This window comes from Ovis aries, chromosome 22, assembly GCF_016772045.2.
Source record: "Ovis aries strain OAR_USU_Benz2616 breed Rambouillet chromosome 22, ARS-UI_Ramb_v3.0, whole genome shotgun sequence".
NCBI lineage: Eukaryota > Metazoa > Chordata > Mammalia > Artiodactyla > Bovidae > Ovis > Ovis aries.
The window spans coordinates 27,417,292-27,445,277 of record NC_056075.1 but is presented as its reverse complement, the minus strand read 5'-3'; the positions used below and the strand labels follow the sequence as shown (position 1 = coordinate 27,445,277).

Here is a 27,986-nt window from a genome sequence, read left to right as displayed (position 1 = left end):
TGCGGTGTTGGGAAACAATGAGCTTTTGTGTCAGTGTCCCCGAACATCACTGGGCGCCCTACTGGGGAAGTGACCTTTTAGACAGAGACTTGTTGTGTCCCTTGCTGGCTTTCAATAGTAGTGTAGATAGAGAGTACTTAAGAGACCAGGGTTGAGGGTCAGATCTGCAAGTGGCTACTGGAGCAATTATTTAAACTCCCCCAGTCTTGCCAGCTTCCTTTTTTATTGTTATTTTGTTTTGTTTTATTTTGTTTAGAAATGAGTATTATACTCAATCTCTAGAGTTGATCCAAATAACACATGCACTTTTATTTTTCTCTCTTTATATAGTATTAAGTGTTTTACTTCTCACTCTCTATAAATATCCATATGTATATGTGTCTTTCTCCACATACATGCACACACACACACACATACATACAATACCCACCATACACAAAGGGAGAGAGCAAGAGTGACAGCAAGAGAAAGAAAGGGAGGGAAATTTGTGTTACAGAGATTAAATGAAATAGTGCAGTTTAAATTAAATCACTACACTGTCTAGCATGTAGCAACTGTTTAATGCGTGTTGTTAGTATGTTAGATGTTCTAAGGCAACTGCATGGGTTAGGTGGGTAGAAACTTGTTTAATTATTGATTTGAAAATTAAAAAAAAAAATCTAGGGACCGTCACTGAGAGAATTTGGCTTGCCAGTTATTACAGCTCCAAACTCATATCTCTGTAGTTAGCTGGCTTTGAGAACCTGCAGCTGGGCCTTCCTTAACAGCCTTCCTGCTTCCTCGGGGCTCCATATTAGGCTCTGCCCATAAAGGATGCTAGAGAAAACCTACTAGGTTGGATGGGAAAGTAAGGACTCTTCTTTTCTTGCTTCTTTTGGGCCCCCATCTTCCAGTTTCTGTGAACAATACCCAATTAAAGAGCAAAGCTTTGTCACCTGGGCAGCAGGAACACTTTTCTGTAGCGGCAGTTGAATCTGGTTTGTAGTCTTTTCAACTCAGAGAATCAAGTTCTTCGTGCCACTCAGTGATAGCACATAAAGGCTATGGTTTTTCCAGTGGTCATGTATGGATGTGAGAGTTGGACTATAAAGAAAGCTGAGTGCCGAAGAATTGATGCTTTTGAACTGTGGTGTTGGAGAAGACTCTTGAGAGTCCCTTGGACTGCAAGGAGGTCCAACCAGTCCATCCTAAAGGAGATCAGTCCTGGGTGTTCATTGGAAGGACTGATGGTGCAGCTGAAACTCCAATACTTTGGCCACCTCATGTGAAGAGTTGACTCATTGGAAAAGACCCTGATGCTGGGAGGGATTGGGGGGCAGGAGGAGAAGGGGACGACAGAGGATGAGATGGCTGGATGGCATCACCAACTCGATGAACATGGGTTTGGGTAAACTCCGGGAGTTGATGATGGACAGAGAGGCCTGGCGTGTTGCAGTTCATGGGGTCACAAAGAGTCGGACACGACTGAGCGACTGAACTGAACTGAACAGTGATAACGCAAGAGCCAAGAGCACCTCCCCATAACAGGTCTGTTTCTAAGCTTTGATAATTCCAACCTCTTTTCACCTTCCTCTCAGCTCTCTATGATTATTGTCTCCATGATACCTCTTAGTTCTCTTGTGACACCTTCAGTTACCTAGTTAACAGTTTCATGCCTAGCTAACAGCTCTTCATTTTAAACTCCCTCTGTCATAAATGCTGTGGTTTCTGCCCGGTGAGTGGCCGAGTGATAGGTGTGTTAGGACCTGTCTCTGTTAGTAATGCCAAAGTTAATACTAGTTGGCTAAATGCTAATTGGGTAATGACTTGCTAAGTATAGTTCTTAGATCCAAGGATTAATCAGGAGGAACAATTTTTCCAGGGCTATTTGCCCTTTGCTGTTGTTGTTTTGTTGCCAAGTCGTGTCTCACTTTTTGCCGCCCCATGGACTGTAGCCCACCAGGCTCTTCTGTCCAATGGATTTCCTAGGCAAGAATACTGGGATGGTAGCCATTTCCTTCTCTGGGGAATCTTCCTGACTGAGGGATCAAACCTGCTGCTCCTGCATTGGCAGGCAGCTTCCTTACCGCTGAACCACCAGGGGCAGTTAATGCTTCTTAAAAAAATTATCGCATGTACCATGTGAACCTTAATTGTAGAGGATGTTCTCTTCCACACAGCAAGTTCCACAGAGGTGACATGACTGGCCCTAAGGCAGGTGTCCCTGAGTAAGTTCATTGTTTGCTTCCATATAATCTCTTACATTTGTGTGCAAAAGTTGAGTTCATGGAAACTTTTTGAAGGAGAGGTTTGTTTTTTCAGTAGTGTTTTTTTTTTTGTTTGTTTGTTTGTTTTTTACCTTTTAATGGAGCCTTGGCCCATAAAATGGAGAAGGAAATGGCAACCCACTCAAGTATTTGTGCCTGAAGAATCCCATGGATAGAGGAGCTGGGTGGGCTATGGTCCATAGGGTCACAAAGATTCGGGCACAACTGAAGCAACTTAGAGTGCATGCATCACCCATAAAAACTTGAGACACTCTTGCAGTTGGGTTATTGGAGATGAGGACAAGAAAAAAAGAAAAAAAGAAACTCAAAAATTATTTTGGGAGTGAACATAAAATAAGTACGTAAAAATCTCTCAGGATATGTCCTGCCCTGGAGGGTGCTGTTAGGGCGAGTACTTTCTCTTGCCTGCCAAGGTCCATGCTGCCTCTTTTGGCAGCATGGTTCTGAGCCAGATGGGTTGTGATTCTGACTCTTACTGGTCATTCCAGTGTGCCTGACCTTGAACTGGATAGAGCCAAAGCAAGTGTTTATATTTTGCTTCTTTGCATTTTTGGTGTTAATGCTTAGTAAATGCTGAGTGAAAACTTCCCTGTCACTTGACTCGAGGTCAGTAGCAAGCTTCATTTATGGAACCTTTTTTTTTTAAAGATATATTCTCTTGAAATGATCATTGGGAGATTTATATCACTCTCTTTTATAGCACATATATTCAGAGGATAAATATGTATTTGAAAATAAAATATAAATATATATTCAAATATAAACATATATATGAATTAGGTTTCTCTAATACGCAGTTATATAATCATGCCAACTAAGGTCCATCTAGTCAAGGCTATGGTTTTTCCAGTAGTCATGTATGGATGTGAGAGTTGGACTGTGAAGAAGGCTGAGCACCAAAGAATTGACACTTTTGAACTGTGGTGTTGGAGAAGACTCTTGAGAGTCCCTTGGACTGCAAGGAGATCCAACCAGTCCATTCTGAAGGAGATCAGCCCTGGGATTTCTTTGGAAGGAATGATGCTGAAGCTGAAACTCCAGTACTTTGGCCACCTCATGAGAAGAGTTAACTCATTGGAAAAGACTCTGATGCTGGGAGGGGTTGGGGGCAGAAGGAGAAGGGGGCGACAGAGGATGAGATGGCTGGATGGCATCACTGACTCGATGGACGTGAGTCAGAGTGAACTCCGGGAGTTGGTAATGGACAGGGAGGCCTGGCGTGCTGCGATTCATGGGGTCGCAAAGAGTCAGACATGACTGAGCGACTGAACTGAACTGAACTGAACTAAGAATGATCATTTTTGTTTTGAGAATTTTCCAGCAATCCATACAGTTATACAAATCAGGTATTATTTTTCTGTATTACTCATACCCTGTTAGAGTTGATAGAGTAGATTGAAAGAAAAAGGCATTTTAAAAATGGGAAAACTAAATTATTTGTCTTTCTTGAACTTTGACTTTGCAGCTACTGGTTCTGAACACAGTAGGAAGCCTAGTAAAAGATGCTTTAAATGGAGGATAAGTGCTCAAAACGGAGGTTTTAAATTCTGCAATTCTGCTCTGTTATTTTTCATTAACTCTTATTCTTTCAGAGTGAGCAAAGAGGCAGTTAAGTGTGACTGTAAAATGGTGCAGCCACTGTGGAAAAGTTCAGCAGTTCCTCAAAATTTAAACTTAGTTACCATATGATCCAGCAATTCCATTTGTAGGTATAGACTCAAAAGAATTTAAAACATATATTCACACACAAACAATTGTATATGAATGTTCGTAACAACATTATTCCTATTAGCCAAAATATGGAAACAGCCAATAAGTGTCAAGAAGTGAAGTGAAGTGACTCAGTCATGTCCAACTCTTTGTGACCCCATGGACTGTAGCCTACCAGCTTCCTCTGCTCATGGGATTTTCCAGACAATACTAGAGTGGGTTGCCATTTCCTTCTCCAGGGGAACTTCCTGACCCAGGGATCGAACCCGGATCTTCCACATTGTAGGCAGACGCTTGCTTTACCGCCTGAGCCACTAGAGTTTCCCTAAGATTAGCTTCTTGAATCTTAGAAAGTGGTTTCTCCAAGCTAGGAAGGGGAAAAGGATTCCAGTTACCAAAAGCTAGGCAGTCCTTGCCTTGTTTCCCAGCAGTGTTTTTGCAATACTGGCAAGGATTTTGAGAGGGAAAGAGAGAGGGGGTCTTAAGAGGGCAAAGCTATGCTGTCCCAAGCTTGCCAGGGAGACAGCAGAGAGTTTGCTTTTCTTCTTTTTTTTCCTTCCTTTTTCTCTGTTGACAGTTTTGTGGAATAGGGACTTCGAACTACCAAGGTCATCATCCATGTTATCACAGCCAATGCTTATGATAGTGCTCTTAATGTGCCAGATATGGTCTAAGCACATTACACATATTGCTTTAATTCTGACACCTATATGAAGTAGATACTCTTTATTATTTCCATTTTGTTAATGAAGAAAATGGGTGAGGATCACAGAATTAGAGTGAGTTGTCCAAGGTAACACAGTGACTGATTGAATGAATGGGATTCCAGTTGCTTTTAAAGTTACATGCCTTTCTTATTGATAAGTTACATCTTGTATGAAAGAAGGAATCTAGTATTTCCTTAAAAAGAAAAAAAAAAAGACAATTGTTTTTATGAACCAAATTTCACACTTGCTCTGCCTGAATGCCTGAAACACAACATTTCATAAATCTTATTAATATAACAATATATATACAAAAATTATACTAAGATGTCTTGGAATACTAAACTAGTTGATATCCCATTCCCAAGGAAGTGTTTATGACTAGTTCCTTGCAGAAGGGACAAGTCTAGCAGGCCAGTGTGACCTTCTCCCAGACTACTGGGCAAGGATCAGAAGATGGTAATCCGGATGGGTATTCAGACTAGCCAACATGTTGCCTGGGAAAAAAAAATTTGAACCAACCATCTACTTTTCTCCCTAGGATTTGCATCTGTACCCGCTTAGTAATAGGAGACAAGGCAAGGTACATTTAGAGAACAGATGAGTTCGTGAATGACAGAACCAGGGAATGACTTCAGATTCCCACAGGTAAAAGCCCTGCCATGGTCTCATCTCCAGAATAATTTTCAGTTTCAGCCTGGCCCCAAAGAAATCATGCTGCCCTATCAGCTCTGTGTAGTTTTACCATAATTCCACATGCCCTACCCATTTTAACATTCTTAGATTGAGTTTCTTGGCCTAGCAGAGAAGTGTGTATCTAATGTAGTGTTCAACCATTTCTGTATTAACCCCACATTTGAAGTATTAAGGTTGGTTAATTAACCAAGATTATGTTCTAGGCAGCACACTTATAGCCAGTAACAGGATTTTTCATATCCCAATAGTGACAAATCAACATATGTCATTTCTCTGTTTCATTCATTTATATGGTTGGAAATACACTATTTATTCTCCATTCTTTTCTCTCTTAGTATTTAATAGAGACCTGTTTTGGGTTTCTTAGAAACATTTCAGCAGTGTTGAAAAAATAATAATCAAAATGATTAAATAATGATAACACAGTAGTCATTTAAATCATGTGATGTAGGAGTCCAGGCTTAATCATCATTAACTAAATGACTTTTGATCCTTGAACTTCATTTCTCTCTAGCCTTGGGTCTCCAGCGCCTAGGGCGATAGATTCATTTGTGGAGCCTTGTAGCAGATGGCTGAGTTTTCACTTTCAGATAGCTATTATCTTTGAAAAGGAAGACTGAAGATGCTAAGTAATATTTACAGGCTTCCTTATGGTTTGCATAACACATTCTCATTTCAGTCAAAACCATTTTTATTTGGTAAAATGACTGCAGGATAATCAACATGGTAGCAACTCACAGAGTAGTTTTCTGCCTGAAGGAATTTGAGGTTCTTTGGAACACAGGGTCCAAAAACAACTCCACAGTGAAATGTAGGAGCTTATTTTATGGCTAAGTGACAACAGAAAATGCTTGTGATGCTTGGAACCCCAGGGTGGACAGATGCCCTCTCCGTTTCAGACAAAATGAGAAAAGGAGTCATCTAGGTTGATTTGATGCAAACTTAAGACTTGGAGAAAAATCATTAAAGTATTAATAACCATTAAAATTTCCACTTTTCTTCAAAGAAGTGTTTCCCTAGGGACTGATAACTTCCTTTTTGAAGGTTGAGAAATATGTTTTTGTTATAATAAGAAGATGGTAAGTTGTCCTAGCATCAAACAAGTTGGATTTGAATCCCATCTCTGCAATTTATTAGGCTTGGGAGCTTAAAAATTTAGGGAAATTTATGAAATGAGGGAAATAATAGTACTCACATTTAGAGTTTCTGTCGAGATTAAATAAGATTATGTATGAGAATATTCAGTATGGTATTAAAAGCCTGCAGCACTCACTAAATGTTAATGCTGATCTGTTTATTACTGTCTTTTGCCACATTCTCATGACTGAGTCAAAACATACTAGTTTATGTGTGCTGAATCCCCTTAGGATTTGTGGTATTGGTAGGAGAAGAAAATGCTCACTCAAATACAGTTATTTCTGAGATTTCAAAAGAAAGTGGTGTCGCCTTGTTTTGAGTTCCATACTCTGCTTTGACACTGTTTAGGAGGTGTCCTTATACCAGAAATCTGAGACCCAACTATCTCCTATTAAGTGGGAATCACAGTAAATGACATTTCCTGGTTGTCCTGAAGATGAATGGAGATGAATGGAAGCTATTTGCAAAAATAGCACTACAGAAATGCCATTTCCTTTCATCTGTACCAGTACCAGTCGGGGTTTATAATAAAGTCTGTGGATCGAGTTTCCAGAGATGATGTAATTAGACAAAAATACAGCAGTACGTCAACAACCACAAGAGGAAAGCACGGCTGCTGAGAGATGGGTAGGATCAGAAAGGTGGATCCCACTTCTAGATATATTGTTGATAAGCACATCTTCACAGAGAGTCAGTATGAATGAAATTCCAGCATATGAAGTGCAAATCAGTGTTCAGCAAGCTGTTTACATAAACTGGAGTTCAATATGAGGCAGGCTAGAGGGAAAGCTTCAGAGAGGAGTCACTGTACTGGCTATGACTTCTTGCCCTAAGTTCTGTTTCCTTGAGAACAGCTGGTAAATGAGCCAGAGTGGATCTGCTGCTCCTCACTCTTTCTCTCCTTCAGGTAGAAATTCATAATTTTGCACAACAAGCTGTTGAAGATGTAGAATTAATCAAGCCAAATGTGTTCATTGGGGGTTGGGTAGACAGGAAAGGACGGATAAATTTATCCCTTTCAGTTCAGGGCTTCCCTGATAGCTCTGCTGGTAAAGAATCCACCTGCAATGCAGGAGACCTGGGTTTGATCCTTGGGTTGGGAAGATCTCCTGGAGAAGGGAATGGCTACCCACTCCAGTATTCTGGCCTAGAGAATTCCATGAACGGTATAGTCCGTGGGGTTGCAAAGAGTCGGACATGACTGAGCAACTTTCACTTTTCAGTTCAGAGTTTAGAATCCTAAGATGGTGGGCCCAGTTGCTGGTACCTTATTTAATCTTTTCTATTCTTAACCAAGATAATTGTTTAAATGTTAAAATAGAAATGAGTTGAACTTCTTGGCAAAGCTGCAAGTAGCTGCCTAAAACAATTTTAAATATTTGTGAATGAAAACTACTAATTAGCGGAGGGAGTGAGGATGGAGTAGGGTGGTAGTGAACAGTTGCTTAATGTCATTCAACTCAATAAGTTTTAGCAAGTACTGAACTACTATACATTTTCAGCTTTTTCTTTTAATTGTTCTGCCTATTCTTCATTTATTTGAAGTATTTTAAAATTCATCCTGATTTCATTGTGACTGAAGAGTTACATCATGAACTTGGACAAGTACCCAGTGAGTTTCCATTTTTAATTGGGAATGAGATGACACTACCCTTATGGCAGAAAGTGAAGAGGAACTAAAAAGCCTCTTGATGAAAGTGAAAGTGGGGACTGAAAAAGTTGGCTTTAAGCTCAACATTCAGAAAACGAAAATCATGGCATCTGGTCCCATCACTTCATGGCAAATAGATGGGGAAACAGTGGAAACAGTGTCAGACTTTATTTTGGGGGGCTCCAAAATCACTGCAGATGGTGACTGCAGCCATGAAATTAAAAGACGCTTACTCCTTGGAAGGAAGGTTATGACCAACCTAGACAGCATATTCAAAAGCAGAGACATTACTTTGCCAATAAAGGTCCGTCTAGTCCAGGCTATGGTTTTTCCTCTGGTCATGTATGGATGTGAGAGTTGGACTGTGAAGAAAGCTGAGTGCTGAAGAATTGACGCGTTTGAACTGTGGTGTTGGAGAAGACTCTTGAGAGTCCCTTGGACTGCAAGGAGATCGAACCAGTCCATTCTGAAGGAGATCAGCCCTGGGATTTCTTTGGAGGGAATGATGCTAAAGGTGAAAATCCAGTATTTTGTCCACCTCATGTGAAGAGTTGACTCATTGGAAAAGACTCTGATGCTGGGAGGGGTTGGGGGCAGGAGGAGAAGGGGACGACAGAGGTTGAGATGGCTGGATGGCATCACTGACTCGATGGACATGAGTCTGAGTGAACTCCGGGCGTTGGTGATGGACAGGGAGGCCTGGCGTGCTGCGATTCATGGGGTCGCAAAGAGTCGAACACGACTGAGCGACTGAACTGACTAACTGAACTGACTGAGGGAACTGAAAAAAAAAAAGACAATTGCAAATTCATTCAAGTGTTTCACTGTGGTGTGATAAAGTTAAGGCTTTATCAAAATCTAAGCATGCATACATTCTTATGTACATAAATGTGAGAACACACACACATTTTATCCAACTTCCTAGTGTCTAGCAGTTATTTCTTTGGTTCAAGGAAAGATCATCTGCTTCGACTGATTTTCTGGTTTTATGGAAGCATATTTATTCCTGTATAGTTTGAAATAAGCAGTGTGGAATTTTTCCCTTTGCAAAAAGAATTATTTTGAAAAAAAGAAAAACAATAAAAATCAAAAACAAGACATTTCACTGAACCACAGTAAAACTCTAATGTCAAAACCCATACTTACCACTGACTTCACATTTCAAGATGCAGTATCTCTGACCTTGTTAAATTTATGGGAACTGGAAAGAAAAGGGGTATTAACATAGGAGAGAGGAAGTGATAAAAGCATGACATGCATCATGCTTTGCAGATTCATTCATCTGCAGATGATTTGCAGATTCGTTCCGTGTGCCCATGGAGTGGTCTCGTTTTCTTTGGTGGCAGTCTCTCTGGGGTGTTGGAACACCTAACATCTATTTCCTTGACCCTGAAATTCAGACCTCGTGTCTCAGCGAGGCTGTATTATTCTGAGCTATGACAGGTAGGTTAGCAATAGTTTTAGCTCCCTGTGGCTTTTTAGTCTTAAATCTCCTTATGTTTTCGTGAGTATTTGAATGAAAAAAAAGTGCCTTCAGTTAGTTTTAATTAGAACCTAAATGTGCCCCACCCCAAATTAATTTCAACTATCTAACTCATCTGTAATGCTATGACTGAAATAATAGAAAATGATACTATGGAGATATTAATAAATTTAAATATGTTAATATTAATAAAAATATAGTGAAGATGAAAGGAACAAGATGATTATTTCCTTCAGCTTGAGAAATTAAATTCAGTATTCATTGCTCTTATGAATATTATTATGTGAATATAAACTCTTTAAAGGAAATAAAACTGTATTTAAAATTATATACATGTAGCCTGCAAACTGTGTGGTTCTCGAGAGATTGCTTAGCTTCTCTGGGCCTCCGTTTCCTCATTGATAGATGAGGAAGTGGGGGCTACTGATGCTGTTTTAGAGGGTTGCTGTGTTCATTCACTGATATAAGAAAATGTTAAATACATTTTACAGTGTTTGATACAGAGTAAAAATGCGATAAAGTTTAGCTACTAATTTTGTTACCCATTCATATCAGTTTCTAATATTTGTTTCTCACTTATTATTCACTTAACCTTATTCTGTTAATGTTTCTCTAGTTTAATATAATCAGTATGCAATTTTTAATGATTCATTCATGCACTTGTTATGCCCTACTTATTTCCAAAATAACTTTAGATATTTTACATTATATGACACAGATAAAATGAAGCCATAGGTTATATGAGTGAAATAAAACAACCAAATTATTTAAAAGATGAAAGAATAATTATACCAGAACCTAGAGTTGGACAGGTATTATATTGGAACCCTGAATTTTGCTCTGAACTGCCCATACAAAGACAAAAAGGAAAAAGTGAATTATGGAACTTTCACTGTCCTATAAAGGGAAATATGTTGGTTTTCTAAGCATAGTTATTTCTCTTGTATTTCAGTCTAAATGGAATGTATTGCATTGGCTTTTATGTAAGGGATGTTGAAAAACCTAATAGGTATCTTTGTTATCAATTTTTCTACCGAGAAAGATCATTAATAGTTTTAAAACCATGTTCTTTTGATTTTTATAAGGTGGAAATAAGGATTTTTAATTAATATGTAGAATTTTGCTATGATATCAGAGTGATGTTTGCTTGGAAATTTTTTTACTCAAGTTTTCATGTGCTAAGCATCCATTATGCATGCATTTGTGAGCACATTATTTTTTCTTTAATTTGTTGATTATTTATCTGTATCCATTCTTTTACAATATAGATTATAGTTGCTAAGAATTGAGACTCGTAGGAATTCTTGTTGAGTACCATTAGATTCCTTGGTAGAGACTCTGAATTGCTTTCTTTTTTTTCAAGTTTCAAACCTCTTATTTTGTATTGGGATATAGCCACTTAACAATATGGTGGTAGTTTCAGGAAAACAGTGGTGGGACTCAGCCAAACATATAAATGTATCTATTCTCTCCCAAACCATCCTCCCATCCAGGCAGGCACATAACACTGTGTTCCATGTGCTATGGGGGGAATGAGTAGAGGGGCTTCTCTTGTGACTCAAATGGTGAAGAATCTGCCTGCAATGGAGGGAACCCCAGTTCATTCCTGGGTTGGGAAGACCCCCTGGAGAAGGAAATGGCAACCCACTCCTGTATTCTTGCTGGAGAAATCCATGAACAGAAGAGTCTAGCAGGCCACAATCCATATGGGGTTGCAAAGAGTTGGACACCACTAAGCAAATCACACACACACACACACACACACACACACACACACACACACACACACCATGTGCTATACAGTAGGTCTTTGTTGGTTATCCATTTTGAATATAGCAGCATGTACATTTGTTCAGTCATTCAGTCTTGTTCAACATTTTATGACCCCATGCACATCAGGCTTTCCTGTACTTCACCATCTCCCTGAGTTTGCTTAAATTCATGTCCATTGAGTCGGTGATACCATCCAACCATCTCATCCTCTATCATCCCCTACTCTTCCTGCCTTCAATTTTTCTTAGCATCAGGGTCTTTTCCATTCAGTCAGCTCTTTGCATCAGGTGGCCAAAGCTTCAGCTTCAGCATCAGTCCTTCCAGTGAATATTCAGGGTTAATCTCCTTTAAGATTGACGGGTTTGATCTCCTTGCAATCCAAGGGACTCCAAAGTTTCTTGTCCAAAACCACAGTTCAAAAGCATCAGTTCTTCAGTGCTCAGACTGAAAGAAATTGTCTACCTCTCACATTCGTACATGACTCCTGGGAAAACCATAGCTTTTACTATATGGACCTTTGCTGGCAAAGTAATGTCTCTGCTTTTTAATATGCTGTCTATGTTTGTCATTGCTTTTCCTCCGAGGAGCAAGTGTGTTTTAACTTTGTGGCTGCAGTCACCATCTGCAGTGATTTTGGAGCCCAAGAAAATAAAGTTTGCCACTGTTTCCATCGTTAACCCATATATTTGCTATGAAATGATGGGACTGGATGCCATGATATTAGTTTTCTGAATGTTGAGCTTTAAGTCAACTTTTTCACTCTCCTCTTTCACCTTCATCAAGAGGTTCTTTAGTTTCTCCTCACTTTCTGCCGTGAGGGTGGTGTCATATGTATATATGAAGTTATTGATATTTCTCCCAGCAATCTTGATTCTAACTTATGCTTCTTCCAGCCTAGCATTTCACATTTTGTACTTTGCATATAAGTTAAATAAGCAGGGTGACAATATACAGCCTTGACATACTCCTTTCCCAGTCCATTTTGAACCAGTCTATTGTTCCACGTCCAGTTCTAACTGTTGCTTCTTGACCTGCATACAGGTTTCTTAGAAGGGAAGTCAGGTGGTCTGGTATTCTCATCTCTTTAAGAATTTTCCACAGTTTGTTTTGATCCACACAGTCAAATGCTTTAGCATAATCAATGAAGAAGAATTTTTTTTTCTGGAATTCTCTTGCTTTTTCTATGATACAACAAATGTTGACAATTTGCTCTTTGGTTCCTCTGCCTTTTCTAAATCCAGCTTGCACATCTGGAAGTTCTTGGTCCACGTACTGTTGAAGCCTAGCTTGGAGGATTTTGCCTAGCTAGGATGTGAAATGAGTGCAGTTGTGTGGTAGTTTTAACATTCTTTGGCATTGCTCTTTTTAGGACTGAGATAAAAACTGACCTTTTCCACTCCTGTATACTTTGCTGAGTTTTCCAAATTTGCTGGCATATTGAGTGTAGCACTTTAATAGCATCATCTTTTAGGATTTGAAATAGCTCAGCTGGAGTTCTATCACCTCTACTAGCTTTGTTCAAAGTGATGCTTCCTAAGGCCCACTTGGCTCACAATCCAGGATGTCTGTCTCTAGGTGAGTGATTACACCATCGTAGTTATCTGAGTTAAGATCTTTTTTGTGTAGTTCTTATGTGTATTCTTGCCATCTCTTCTTAACATCTGCTCTGTTAGGTCCATACCATTTCTGTCCTTTATTGCATCAATTCTTTCATGAAATGTTCCTTTGGTATCTCTGATTTTCTTTTTCATTTTTTAAATTTAATTTATTTATTTTACTTTGCAATATTGTATTGGTTTTGCCATACATTGACTTGAATCGCCATGGGTGTACATGCGTTCCCCATCCTGAACCCTCCTCCCACCTCCCTCCCCATCCCATCCCTCTGGGTCATCCCAGTGCACCAGCCCCAAGCACCCTGTCAGTTCAGTTCAGTTCAGTCACTCAGTCATGTCCGACTCTGCGACCCCATGAATCGCAGCACGCCAGGCCTCCCTGTCCATCACCCTCCCAGAGTTCACTCAGACTCATGTCCATCGAGTCCGTGATGCCATCCAGCCATCTCATCCTCAGTCGTCCCCTTCTCCTGCTGCCCCCAATCCCTCCCAGCATCAGAGTCTTTTCTAATGAGTCAACTCTTCGCATGAGGTGGCCAAAGTACTGGAGTTTCAGCTTCAGCATCATTCCCTCCAAAGAAATCCCAGGGTTGATCTCCTTCAGAATGGACTGGTTGGATCTCCTTGCAGTCCAAGGGTCTCTTAAGAGTCTTCTCCAACACCACAGTTCAAAAGCATCAATTCTTCGGCACTCAGCTTTCTTCACAGTCCAACTCTCACATCCATACATGATCACAGGAAAAACCAGAGCCTTGACTAGACGGACCTTAGTCAGCAAAGTAATGTCCCTGCTTTTGAATATGCTGTCTAGGTTGGTCATAACTTTCCTTCCAAGGAGTAAGCGTCTTTTAATTTCATGGCTGCACTCACCATCTGCAGTGATTTTGGAGCCCAAAAAGATAAAGTCTGACACTGTTTCCACTGTTTCCCATCTATTTCCCATGAAGTGATGGGACCGGATGCCATGATCTTCGTTTTCTGAATGTTGAGCTTTAAGTCAACTTTTTCACTCTCCTCTTTCACTTTCATCAGGAGGCTTTTTAGTTCCTCTTCACTTTCTGCCATAAGGGTGGTGTCATCTGCATATCTGAGGTTATTGATATTTCTCCCGGCAATCTTGATTCCAGCTTGTGTTTCTTCCAGTCATGCATAAAACCTGGACTGGTGATTAGTTTCACATATGATATTTTACATGTTTCAATGCCATTCTCCCAAATCATCCCACCCTCTCCCTCTCCCGCAGAGTCCAAAAGACTGTTCTATACATTTGTGTCTCTTTTGCTGTCTTGCATACAGGGTTATCGTTACCTCCTTTCTAAATTCCATATATGTGCGTTAGTATACTATATTGGTGTTTTTTTCTTTCTGGCTTACTTCACTCTGTATAATAGGCTCCAGTTAAATCCACCTCATTAGAACTGATTCAAATGTATTCTTTTTAATGGCTGTACCACAGCTTTCTTATCCATTCATCTGCTGATGGACATCTAGGTTGCTTCCATGTCCTGGCTATTATAAACAGTGCTGCAATGAACATTGGGGTACACATGTCTCTTTCAATTCTGGTTTCCTTGGTGTGTATGCCCAGTAGTGGGATTGCTGGGTCATAAGGCAGTTCTATTTCCAGTTTTTTAAGGAATCTCCACACTGTTTTCCATAGTGGCTGTACTAGTTTGCATTCCCACCAACCATGTAAGAGGGTTCCCTTTTCTCCACATCCTCTCCAGTATCTATTGCTTGTAGACTTTTGGATAGCAGTCATTCTGACTGGCGTGAAATGGTACCTCATTGTGGTTTTGATTTGCATTTCTCTCATAATGAGTGATGTTGAGCATCTTTTTATGTGTTTGTTAGCCATATGTATGTCTTCTTTGGAGAAATGTCTATTTAGTTCTTTGGCCCATTTTTTGATTGGGTCTTATATTTTTCTGGAATTGAGCAGCAGGAGTTGCTTGTAAATTTTTGAGATTAATTCTTTGTCCATTGTCTGGTTTGTTAACTATTTTCTCCCATTCTGAAGGCTGTCTTTTCACCTTACTTATAGTTTCCTTTGTTGTGCAGAAGCTTTTAATTTTAATTAGGTCCCATTTCTTTATTTTTGCTTTTATTTCCAATATTCTGGGAGGTGGGTCATAGAGGATCCTGCTGTGGTTTATGTCGGAGAGTGTTTTGCCTATGTTTTCCTCTAGGAGTTTAATAGTTTCTGGTCTTAATGTTTAGATGTTTAATCCATTTTGAGTTTATTTTTGTGTATGGTGTTAGAAAGTGTTCTAGTTTCATTCTTTTACAAGTGGTTGACCAGTTTTCCCAGCACCACTTGTTAAAGAGATTGTCTTTTCTCCATTGTATATTCTTGCCTCCTTTGTCAAAGATGTCTTTCCCTGTCTGTTGTTTTCTTCTATTTCTTTGCATTTTTTACCTTGGTAGACTGACTTTTCTAAGTTCCCTGACTATTCCCCTCACAACCATAAGCTCTAAATTGGTTCATTTTTATGTCTAATTTTCCTTCCTGCCCCCTCCCCCAAAAAAGTTGTTTTTCCTTTTCGTGACGGAACTCATCACTAGTATAGTTCAGATATTTATCAGCAAGTTTACTATTATTTTTTACTCATAGCTGTTTCTGGGAGGAATAGAGATAGAAAATACATTTTCTTAAATTAACTTCAAAACAGAAGGTATATTTGAAACTGTGAGTACTTGAGCATTTTTAAGTCATTGGTTTAGGTGCTGGTGATGAAATAAAATTAACTAAAATATGAATTTTAAAAAAACTCTGTAAAAAATCTGGAGGAAGGTAACTAAATATGATAGGAGGCAGTAAAGAGAAAGCAAAAATGAGTTGTATTCAATATTTTCTTTTTCTCACGTAAAAAAATATTGTTTAATTTAGAATGAACTTGTGAGCTGGGTGTGTGTGGTCACAATCTCCACAAGGTAAAGGAAAAGGGTTTTTGGCAAAGGTATTGAATTGGGTGACTCCCTTTCATATCACTTTCCAGATGATGATAGTGGTAAAGAATCTGCCTGCCAGTGCAGAAGATGCAGGAGTCATGGGTTCAATCCCTGGGTTGAAAAGATCCCCTAGAGTAGGAAATGGCAACCCATTCTAGTATTCTTGCCTGGAAAATTCCATGGACAGAGGAGCCTGGTGGGCTATAAGTCCATGGGGCCACAGAGGATCAGACACGCTGAGCACAGCACACAGTATCCTTTCATGATCACAGGGAGTGGTTTTGAACAAAATGGGCTTTTCAGGGACTGAGGGCCTATTGGAGAAATAAGGACAGGACAATGCTGTGTGAGCAGAAGGCTGAGTAGGTCTGGAAGGTTCCCTTTGCATGTTTGGGACCCTAACTAAGTACAGGGCAATACAAATTATAGCCAAGAAATTCACTTGCATGTGTAAAATTAATTAATTTTAATCTCTTAAGAACCTCCCTCAATCCTTTTATCTCAGTTTTGCAGGTAAGATGGAAACAAAAAAAGAAGGTTGGATAGATCCTAAGTTATTGAGAACCAGATAAAGAGCCCTGAAGGTAGCAGGAGAACCTGGCTTCTGGAGTGTTCATTGTCATGTCCACCACCCTCTTCATTGTAATGCAGGGTGTTCACATGATTGTGTGTCTGTGTGTGTGTGTACAATGTGATGTGGCAGAGGATTTGTTAGCTGAGTAGAGCCATGTGCTGTCACCTATAAGGAATCTGTGTATGAGGACAAGTGCTAAATTAAGACCATTGTATCTGTCAGAAACAGTCTTTGACCCTCATGATAATCAAATCCAATGCACTTTGGCATTCTGATGTACTTTGTAATTGAATTTTATTTCATTTGATAGACTGTCTACTGCTGGGACCATGAGTAGATTATGAGGTTTTTTAATTTACTGGTTTTTGACATCCCCAAAACATGATGTAAAGTAGGATTTCTTCTGTCTGGGCTCGTGGAGCATAAGCCGGCTTGATGGCGGGAGGATGGGCCAGATGGACTTCTGAGGTCCCTTTCATTTTACAGAATTCATTATTGTCTCATCTCCTGTTGCTCCAAAGGTCCTTTCATAATAAAGCTCATAGGCAAAGCTCTAAACAGGCCCATCCTTTATACAGCATCCCTGAATTCTTTACAACAGCAGGACTGCAGATCCTTGAATCTGACATCCACAGCATTTCTGCAATGTTTTCCTTCGTTGTCAGTTATGACCTCGCATGAAATCCAGGCTTCTTGTTTTACTGGGATTTTGAGCATCTCTTCTGTCATCTGAGCAGTTCCCAGGCAGCAGAGAGCCTTTGTCTCCACCAGAGACAATATGCCTTTAAACAGTGTGAAACATCGCTAAGTAATTGCTTTTGTTTTAAGGTCCTTATCTTAGCATAGAAAACATTGAAAAATAAGATTGTGTGGGAAACTATAGCCACTTCATGTCGCAGTTTCAGCGAAACTAGACTGTTTGCATTTGTCACTTTTGCTGAAAGAGTGTCTTTATAATGTGTGCGTGGGATTTGCTTTCGCCCTCATGGTGGGAGCCAGCTCTATGGAGTGAAGCCCCTTGTTCTGAGCTTATTGGCTGGCCTTCCTGTAACCCTAGGCTCCAATGAGAAAACAACAAAGACAGGTTTTATGTTCTGTGTTAGAGATGATTTAGATTATGAGAAGGAATTTTCATACAGACACTAGTCATAGGAAACATATTCAGATCAATGAAAACATAATGGCTTATGGGTTTCCTGTCACAAGATGCATTACAGGGAAGAGTTTCAGTCTCTGAAAAAAAAAAACACAAAAAACAAAAAACAGCAAAAAACAGCACTACTATTAGCGATGTGCTTTTATCGTCAGTCATTTCCCTAGTTTTCTCTGAAAGGTTGAAACATGTATATCAGATTCAGATTTTCAGTGCTTTCAGTTGTACTACTTGAAAATAAAATCTTAAACAGTTGGAACCATAAGCCATAATTCTGTTAACTGGTACTTTAATGATATTTAATAGTTGCAGCATTTGCGAGTGCTAACCCTGATTTTCTAGTTCCCATGTGCCAGACACAGTTCTACATACACTGATTCATCACTGTGTGTGCCAGTAGAATTGTCACTTCCATCTTTAACCCATAAGGATCCTGAAGCTTGGAGATGGTGAGCAGCTTACTTATTAGACCAAACAGATGAGCAAGAGGGCTGAGATTCAAGCTCAGACATTCTGAATGGGGAGTCTCAGCTCCTTGAGACAGTACAGCATATGGCCTGGAGCACTTTCTGAATCACCAAAAAAAAATTAGAGTTAAGGTAATTTTATTGTTTATAATTTGTCACCTTCTATAGTTTTTGATTGATAGTCTTTGCTGACTATGTAATAAAAAGCCTCTGTTAGCTAGAATATTAGTCAGAAATACCTGTTTATCTGTCATGCTGGGTAAAAGTTGACTTTAGGTGTGTCTAATATCTTCGAAATAGGGCTGATGGATATATTTCTCTTATAGGAAGGCTGTGAGTCCTGTTCTATAATAGCTGTGTTATAAGAGTCTGTGTTCTCTTTCTTTTATCAATAACAACAGAAATGTTCTACAGATCAATGAGTTTCTTTTCATTGAAAGTGCTGTGCAATGAATGTCTGTGCGCACTCCCACCCCTCCCAGAACTGTATGCTGAAAGTTAACCCCCAAGGTGATGGTGTCTTCAGGTGAGGCTTTGGGAGAGGTGATTAGGTCATGAGTAGATTCCTCATGGATAGAGTTAATTGCCTTATTAAAGAGGCTCCAGAGAGCTCCTTGCTCCTCTGACGGTGTCCAGAAGACAGTTCACTAGAGCTAGGAAGTGAACAGAAGAATAAGTACTAATATATTGATCCCACTATGCTTCTATTTCCATGTATCATTTAAGAATGTAATTTTCAAGTGAACTGACTATAGCATTTGGAATCTCTAAGTTGAAATCAAGTCTTCTCTAAACTTTAATATTTTTCCTATGATTGCCCTTTGTTAAATGGTGGAATCTTTGCGTGAAATAAGATAGTGAAGCTCAGTTCTATTGGACATTGTGAGACACTGCAATCGGAGAGGGAAGCAAGAAGAGAGGGAAGGAAAGTAAGAGACGTGGCCACAGATAATATGTAGAAACTCTATACCTGACTCTAGTTTAACATGAGAAAGAATTACCTTGTTCAGGTTCAGGGGTTGAATGCACTTGCATCCTTGGAGGAGGTACAAATTGGGAAAGGTGAGCCTGTGATTTGGGGCTGTGACTCCCAAGAGGCAGAGACTGATAATGTTTTATAGGACAGACCTTTATCCCAGTTGATTCCTTTTTCTAACAGACTTGTTTATGGGGTTGTGTTTTAGTGTGTAAAGAATACATTTACTAGCTTTATAATAATCATTGGAAATTGATATTTGTATTCAAGATACTCATTTTATGAGCAAATTTTTTTCCCCCCCTGGGGGAAGTGTCTGTTCCATAAAGTGATTATGCCCTGATTACTTGAGAATAAACAATGCTGATTGTATCCTTTTCTTGTCTTTTGAACTCTGATGGTGTGTTTTTCACTTCTCTGTGTGACCCAGTCACATTCTTTGAAGTTTAATGAAGACATTTAGAATACAGAGAGAGGTCAGTGATCAAGCTGAGAATTCAGGACGGGGGAGGTTGTATGCTAGAGCTGATATGGAAAGTTTCTGGGCATATGATGGCAAGAAAACCACCAGGGCATGGTAAAAGAGGGATGGACAAAGAGACGTACAGAAAATAAAAATAAACGCAACTAAAACTGTTTCATTGTGAGCATATCAGTTAACTGTGGCCTTAGTGACATAAGCCGCCCATGTGTGACTGGGCTGTGGATATTCAATGGAAAACTATAGTAAGATCAGAGATAGAACCCCAGCTTTCTCTCTCTGCCTTGAAAGAAGTTTGGGCAAACAAAGAGTACATTTCATCATTGCATCAGCCAATTGAATCAACTCATTTCCCTTATTTCTTGCCTTCTTGCCCTTTGCCACTAATAAATGTGTTGAATGAAAAAGAAAACACTATTCTGCTTCCTATAAATCTTTGAATTAGCTACAAATGGGTCTGTGTTGATGACATGAGAGATGGTTTTCTCCTGTACTCATCAGCCATCTCATTTGGCAACTGCAGATTCTATGCCACCAGAATGCATAGTGCATTGTTCTATTTTCCAATAATTGGCAGAGAACAGTTGAAACTCAAAGAAAAGATCAGTGGCTGTGGAAGACATTATGTCTGGGTCTCCCTGACTGATGGCTCATAGCTCTCCCATCCTGCCCTGCACAGTGGGGCAGTGGCCACGTTCCCTGCTTTCCCCATGCAGAAAGAGAGTGAGCAGAGGGTGGTAAGTAACTTGTTCTTCTAGGACATGGGGGCGGTTTGTCATCTCAGGTCCTGGCCCATCGCTCAGCTCACTGAACCATACAAATACATCTCTTCATCGAGGCTTTTTACAAGCTCCTTTCCTCTTCCTAAGCACATTTTTATATAATGGTTGATGGGATGTGTGTTGTGATGAAAGCCCCCCAGACGGGTGTACTCTGTACCAGACAATGCGTACAAGGAGCTAGTTCCACAACTTCTCACATTACTTTCTGCCAAATGTCATAAAGAAACCGCTGGTTTCTGAAATTAAATAGCTTTGTTTCTCCATGCTTGGAGCCTAGAATGTCCAAGGGGGTGTGTAAAGAAGGGTAATCTCTCAAAGTAATCCCTCACGGGTGACTTTAGCCTTCAGGAAGGAGAAGATAGTTACCAGCTGGCTCCAGTAGCAACTCCTTTAAGTGGATATTTCTCCTCGTTTCTGCCCTGATACAGCTCACACTGAAGCAACTTGTGTTCCGTGGCCGTATCCTGATAATGTAAACTATTGCTGAAGAAACCACGAGACAGCTCTAGGTGTTAGTTAGAAATGTCTGGCTGTATTATTTTTCCTGTCTCCCATCACCCTGATGGGCTGCCCTTCCCTTTGAATCAAACTGCCATTGTGGCTGTCTGGTCGGAACTTAGTATGCTGCTGGTCCAGCGCCGTCACCAGGCTGGGTCCTGCAGAGTGCTCTTAACAGCGCTGTTATGCTCAGAGGAATATTCCCTGCCCCCTGGTGAAGTGTAACAATCTAAGATGAACTCTGTGCACTAGAAACCAGCACAACATTGTAAATTAGCTCTACTTCAATAATGAAAAAAAAAAACCCAAAAAAACAGGAATGTGTAACCTGACAACGACAAAAAGTGCCCGATGAATATTGCTTTGAACAAGGGTTTTCCTTTTAAGTACATTGCTTGCAAGTTATAAAAATGTACCAGTCTAAATCATCTTCTTTGCAAGTAACACACAAAATATTTGGGTAAGTATGAAGCTCTCTTCATCTCTTTTTCTGTTACTTTTGTTTTCTTTTGAACTTTTTATTTTGTATCAGGGTATAGCCGAATAACACCATTGTGATAGTTTCAGGTGACCAGCTAAAGGACTCAGCCATATATACAAGTATTCACTCTCCCCCAAACCCACTCCTCTCTGGGCCGCCCCACAACCTGGAGCAGAGTTCCCTGTGCTATACAGTAGGTCCCTGTTGGTTTCCCATTTTAAATATAGCAGTGTGTACATGTCTGTCCCCAGATCCCTAATTATCCTTTCCTCCTAGCAACCGCAAGTTCATTTTCTAAGTCTGTGAGTCTCTTTCTGTTTTGTAAGTTCATTTGTATCATTTCCTTTTACATTCCACATATAAGAGATGCCATACAATATTTCTTCTCTGTCTGACTTACTTTACTCCTATGACACTTTTCAAGTCCATCTATGTTGATGCAAATGGCATTATTTCATTCTTTTTAATAGCTGAGTAATATTCCATTGTATATATGTATCACATCTTCTTGATCCATTCCTCTGCTGATGGACATTTAGGTTGTGAAGCTCTCTTCTTTATTAAACCTGCCTCTAGAAATTGAACTCAGCACCTCTGCTCTGTGTCAGTGTCTTTCCTTTTTACCAGATCTGTGCTTCTCTTCTGCTCTCTGGCTTGATGTGAAAGGAGACTTGTGCTTGACTGTGGTTTACAACACAGAAGGTAACAGGGATGAAAGAGTGGGCAGCAAAATAAACCGGAGGAGAACAGGAGGATGGTACTGTTTGCTCTTAAAGGTTTTGTTAACGCATCTTCTCTCCCCCTGAAGTCTTTTCCAGTTCCTTGATTCAAAATCAGTCCCCTTCCACTTCTGTGCTCTTCAGTTTAGTTCAGTTCAGTCCAGTCACTCAGTCGTGTCTGACTCTTTGCAACCCCATGAATCGCAGCATGCCAGGCCTCGCTGTCCATCACCAACTCCCGGTGTTCACTCAGACTCACGTCCATCGAGTCAGTGATGCCATCCAGCCATCTCATCCTCGGTCGTCCCCTTCTCCTCCTGCCCCCAGTCCTTCCCAGCATCAGAGTCTTTTCCAAAGTGTAAACTCTTCGCATGAGGTGGCCAAAGTACTGGAGTTTCAGCTTCAGCATCATTCCCTCCAAAGAAATCCCAGGGCTGATCTCCTTCAGAATGGACTGGTTGGATCTCCTTGCAGTCCAAGGGACTCTCAAGAGTCTTCTCCAACACCACAGTTCAAAAGCATCAATTCTTTGGCGCTCAGCCTTCTTCACAGTCCGACTCGCACATCCATACATGACCACTGGAAAAACCATAGCCTTGACTAGACAGACCTTTGTTGGCAAGATAATGTCTCTGCTTTTCAATATGCTATCTAGGTTGGTCGTAACTTTTCTTCCAAGGAGTAAGCATCTTTTAATTTCATGGCTGCAGTCACCATCTGCAGTGATTTTGGAGCCCCCCAAAATAAAGTCTGACACTGTTTCCACTGTTTCCCCATCAATTTGCCATGAAGTGATGGGACCAGATGCCATGATCTTCATTTTCTGAATGTTGAGCTTTAAGCCAACTTTTTCACTCCCCACTTTCACTTTCATCAAGAGGCTCTTACCGGATTTTATTTCAGGTCCCCCATGGTCCTCACTGCATCTTCCATTTGTTAGATCTGAAGTATCTGTGATTATGTCTGATCTCTAACTCAAGCAGACTCTAGAGAGTCCTAATAAGAATAACTAACACTTAATGGATGTGAGAGTTGGACTGTGAAGAAAGCTGAGTGCCAAAGAATTGATGCTTTTGAACTGTGGTGTTGGAGAAGACTCTTGAGAGTCCCTTGGACTGCAAGGAGATCCAACCAGTCCATTCTGAAGGAGATCAGCCCTAGGATTTCTTTGGAAGGAATGATGCTAAAGCTGAAACTCCAGTACTTTGGCCACCTCATGCATAAAGTTGACTCATTGGAAAAGACTCTGATGCTGGGAGGGATTGGGGGCAGGAGGAGAAGGGGACGACAGAGGATGAGATGGCTGGATGGCATCACTGACTCGATGGATGTGAGTCTGAGTGAACTCTGGGAGTTGGTGATGAACAGGGAGGCCTGGCGTGCTGCGATTCATGGGGTCACAAAGAGTCGAACACGACTGAGCGACTGAACTGAACTGAACACTTAATAGGCATGTCTTAGTGACAGGGGCTCAAGAAATGTGATCTCAATGAATCTTTACCTAGTATGCCTTAGGAGCAGAGTCCATTATTCATTGTATTCTATAGATAAAACAGAGATGCTAAATGATTTGCTCAAGTCGGAGAGAAAATTAGTGTCAAGACTGAGGTTGACAACCCAGAACTCACTCTGGTCTGTGAACAGCCACTGCCCTGTGGTCTCTGCTTGGCTATCAGTTAATGAGTATCCAAGGGAGCAGAGTGCCCAGCCCTTGGCCCGGCCATTTCACTCCCTGCCACGGGCTGTTGTATTAGTCTTTCAGCAAGGTTCTAAATGTGACATTCCCCTGGATACCTGTGACTCCCAGTTAAAATCTCCCCTTTCTGTGTTCAGCCCCTGCCAAACTTTCCTTCTTTCTGTCATTGAACATGTGCTGATCTCTGTGGGCATTCCTGCCTTCTTCACCTGGTTCATTTCTTCTCTGCCTCCTGATGTCAACTGAAAGTTCCTCGTGTAATTTGCCAACAAAAGCACCCAACTGCATATTCTCACAGAACCTTTCTTTTACTAAAGTTGTTACAGTTAGAAGTCTTTGTTGTCTCAGGGCCCATGGCTGGTTTCGTTCATCACTGGATCCCCACAACTTATCACAGTGAAAATATCGAAGTTAAAAATATTCAGAAAACTAAGATCATGGCATCCGGTCCCATCACTTCATGGCAAGTTGATGGGGAAACAGTGGCTGACTTTATTTTGGGGGGGCTCCAAAATCACTGTAACTAGTGACTGCAGCCATGAAATTAAAAGACGCTTACTCCTTGAAAGAAAAGTTATGACCAACCTAGACAGCAAATTAAAAAGCAGAGACATTACTTTGCCAACAAAGGTCCGTCTAGTCAAGGCTATGGTTTTTCCAGTGGTCATGTATGAATGTGAGAGTTGGACTGTGAAGAAAGCTGAGCACTGAAGAACTGATGCTTTTGAACTGTGGTGTTGGAGAAGACTTGAGAGTCCCTTGGACTGCAAGGAGATCCAACCAGTCTATTCTAAAGGAGATCAGTCCTGGGTGTTCTTTGGAAGGACTGATGCTGAAGCTGAAATTCCAATACTTATCCTTATCCTTCTCTAGCCAATTATTGTGGAGGCTTTTCAAAACACGTATCACCCAAATCAGAGGTCTTCAACACTTGATGACTACAAAGTCACCTAGAGAGCTCTTAAAAATGTTATAGCTGTACCCAGTCCTGTTCAGCTACATTGGAATCTGTTTGGACTACATCCCTGGTATACGCATTTTTTATTCCCTTAGAGGATTCTTAAGTGAGAACTACTAATTTGAATAGTAATTACACACAATAGGGGCTCTGTAAAGACATGCTCTTTGCTGCCCAGGTATGTGGATCTCCTAAATACAGACAAGTGAAGTTTAGCAGGAGGTGAACTTGCCTGATGGAAGGGACTCTTGCAAACTCCTCGGAGTGATGGGAAGAAACCACCTTTTTATGGGACACAAGGGTTTCTGCTTGCTTGTGTTTTTAATAAACCTCTTTGATTTCTGAATCATTCGATTTGCCTGTTCTTTTGCCCTAGGCAGATTTTTGCAAGCATTTTCAGTAAACTCGGCATGAGGACTTTTGTATAGTTGTCTATATATATATATATATATATATATATATATGTTTCAAATAGTCTATTTAGCTCTTCAAAGTTGCAAACTAACCTTCCTTTCCAACTGGAGTGACTTTTTCAATTGACTGTGTTTTTCTGATTCAAAAAAGAAGTACACAAATGATAAAGATTAAATATTCATATTTGGTACACTGTGAAGTTCATATTTGACTAGCTGCTTAACCTTGGCCTGTCTGATTTCATTTACCAACAGCAAAATGTGACCTGTATTTTTATTTTTATTAATTTTTTTAGCAATAGACTTTAAATACTTTGAGTGATATTTTAAAACATCTCCTAAAAGCTGTTCTTATTTCAGCATAATAAATCATAGATATATAAACCCTGGAAGTATGCATTTTAAAACTTAAGTGGGGGGTACACATTGGAGAGACTAATGCATCAGGACTCATAGAAATCACAATTAAAGATTTTAAATAGAATTTGGCTTGAGACAGGGTTTCATAAGCATTTGAGGGAATGATTGAGTGGCTTTTAAGTGAGGGAAAAGTAATGGTTTTTTTCTGTAGGTTTTTAATTTACACATAAAAAATGTATTCCCAAGTGAGATATGTTGTTACCTCATGATTTTACCACACCTAGAAAGCAGTTGATTCCTGCTTTGTGCTGATTAGGTCCATAAAGTAATAATAAGCCACAGGGCTCCCAGTAAAAATGCAGAGAGAGGAAGGAGGAGAGTTCCGTTTTTGGTTATGAGTTTCTAGAGTTCAATGGGGCGGGGGGTGGTGGGAGTATTTTCTGCAACTATTGATCCCAAGTCTTTTCCTCCCACTAATATTCTAAAAGGACCTATTCTGCTCGGATATAATCCACAAATTTTGATGAAAACAGTTCCCATTGTAGGATAGAAGTTGCCAAGCAGCCAAAAAAAAAAAAAAAAAAAGAATTCATAGGGGACAAGTGAAAAGAAGACATATTCATGGGAAACTAGGGAACAGATTTGGGATTTCTGTAATATTGTTGTTCTGAAGAGTGCTTCTGTGGCTTTGGAGACTGGAATTCAATTTGTGTCTTTGCATCATCTTTTAAGGATGTGTTATGTGTATATATATATATATATATATATATATATATACATACATACATACATACATACACACACACACACATATTATTTATGGGCTTCCCAGGTGGCACAGTGGTAAAGATTCCTCTGCCAGTGCAGCAGATGCAGGAGATGTGGATTCGATCCCTGGGTCGGGAAGATGCTCTGGAGAAAGAAATGGCAATCCACTCCAGGATTCTCGCCTGGAAAATCAGGCACAACTTAGCAACTAAGCATTAACAATAGTGTGTGTGTGTGTGTGTGTGTGTGTGTGTGTGTGTGTGTGTGTGTGTGTGTGTGTGTATTCATTTATACCTGCCATGTACTTGGTGCCCAGTAAATCTTACAAGAATCTGAAGGTACAAAAATCTATGACAACCATCCTGGCTTGCCTTGAATGGCTTTTAGTTTATATCTGTTATTGTGGGGTATTATTTACAGTGCCCATCTCAAAAACATCCTAGTAAATTGATAATATATATAGTCACTTTCCTTAGAAGCAATATGTCCAACCTCTTGGGCTTGATTCCCTAAGGTGCAATTGATTAGGCAAATCTTGAAATTTGAAAATGATCTTTGATTTGGGCTGAAACATCATCCTCATGTCTGAAGTTGTGCCTAGATTCCCAGCACTGAGAAATGATAAATGAGTCTCTGTGTAACCAGCAAGCGTCCTCAGAGGTGGGTGAGGACCCGAGATATTTAACAGCTCCATTAATGACCTGGAAGAGCTTGATAAGCAGCTTGCTAATGAAACCTGCAGATGACACTTAATTGTGTAGGTGTTGGAAGTGAACAACTGAAGCATGAATTTAAAAAAGGCTCCAAGCCCAGGCAGGAGCTGGAACACAAAAGTCCACTTAGGCTAACTTTGTGAAGCAATTCTGCATCTCTGAGATTGTCAGTTCCTATGTAAACATTACATTAGTGATGCATCTGAAAATGCTTGGCATGAATGTGCAACTCCATATGAATTAGTTAATTCAGATTTTAAGTGCAGCATCATAACACCCAAAGTAATTCTTTCTTCCACTATTTTAAGAGTCCCTCAATCTACAATAAATATACTGCTGGGCATCAAGGGATCCATGACCCTCTTGAGATAGTTTACCTGGTATTTGCTGTGTGCCTGTGAGCACTGTGAGTGCATGGCTGGGTGTTTCTCTGGGAAGGGTGTCTTAGCTCTCATGCATGCATTCAATGGTGTTGTCAATCAGAAACACATTAAGAATCTCTATACTGGTCTGATGTGAATTGACGACTCATTAGAAAAGACCCTGATGCTGGGAAAGATTGAGGGCAGGAGGAGAAGGGGATGACACAGGGTGAGATCGTTGGATGCCGTCACCAACGCAATGGTCATGAGTCTGAGCAAACTCCAGGAAGTAGTGAAGGACAGGCCGGGTGTGTTGCAGAGTTGGACAGACCACAACGACTGGTCTGTGAGCTTCTTGTAAGTTGTTCTTGTTGCTGTTGTTTTTCACTACTCTGCCCACACACTGAACGTTCTGTACCTCCAACATGCCAGAATGGCTCTGAGCTCAGGGCCTGGGCAATTGCTGTTACTGTGCCGTTCTTAATAAAATATATTAATATTTTCTTGACTGGTAAAACTTCAGCTGTTTGGAAAGGTCTAAAGTGTTAACTCATCTTCAGGCACTTGCTATCACTATGCCTTCCTTTGTCTTCCTC

General features: G+C 40.3%; 1 protein-coding gene across 5 annotated transcripts in view; it reads left to right on the top strand.

Moving 5' to 3' along the window:
• SORCS1 (sortilin related VPS10 domain containing receptor 1) overlaps positions 1–27,986 on the top strand; it is a 580,387-nt gene that overhangs the window by 89,897 nt on the left and 462,504 nt on the right. The gene's annotated exons all lie outside the window — the stretch shown is intronic.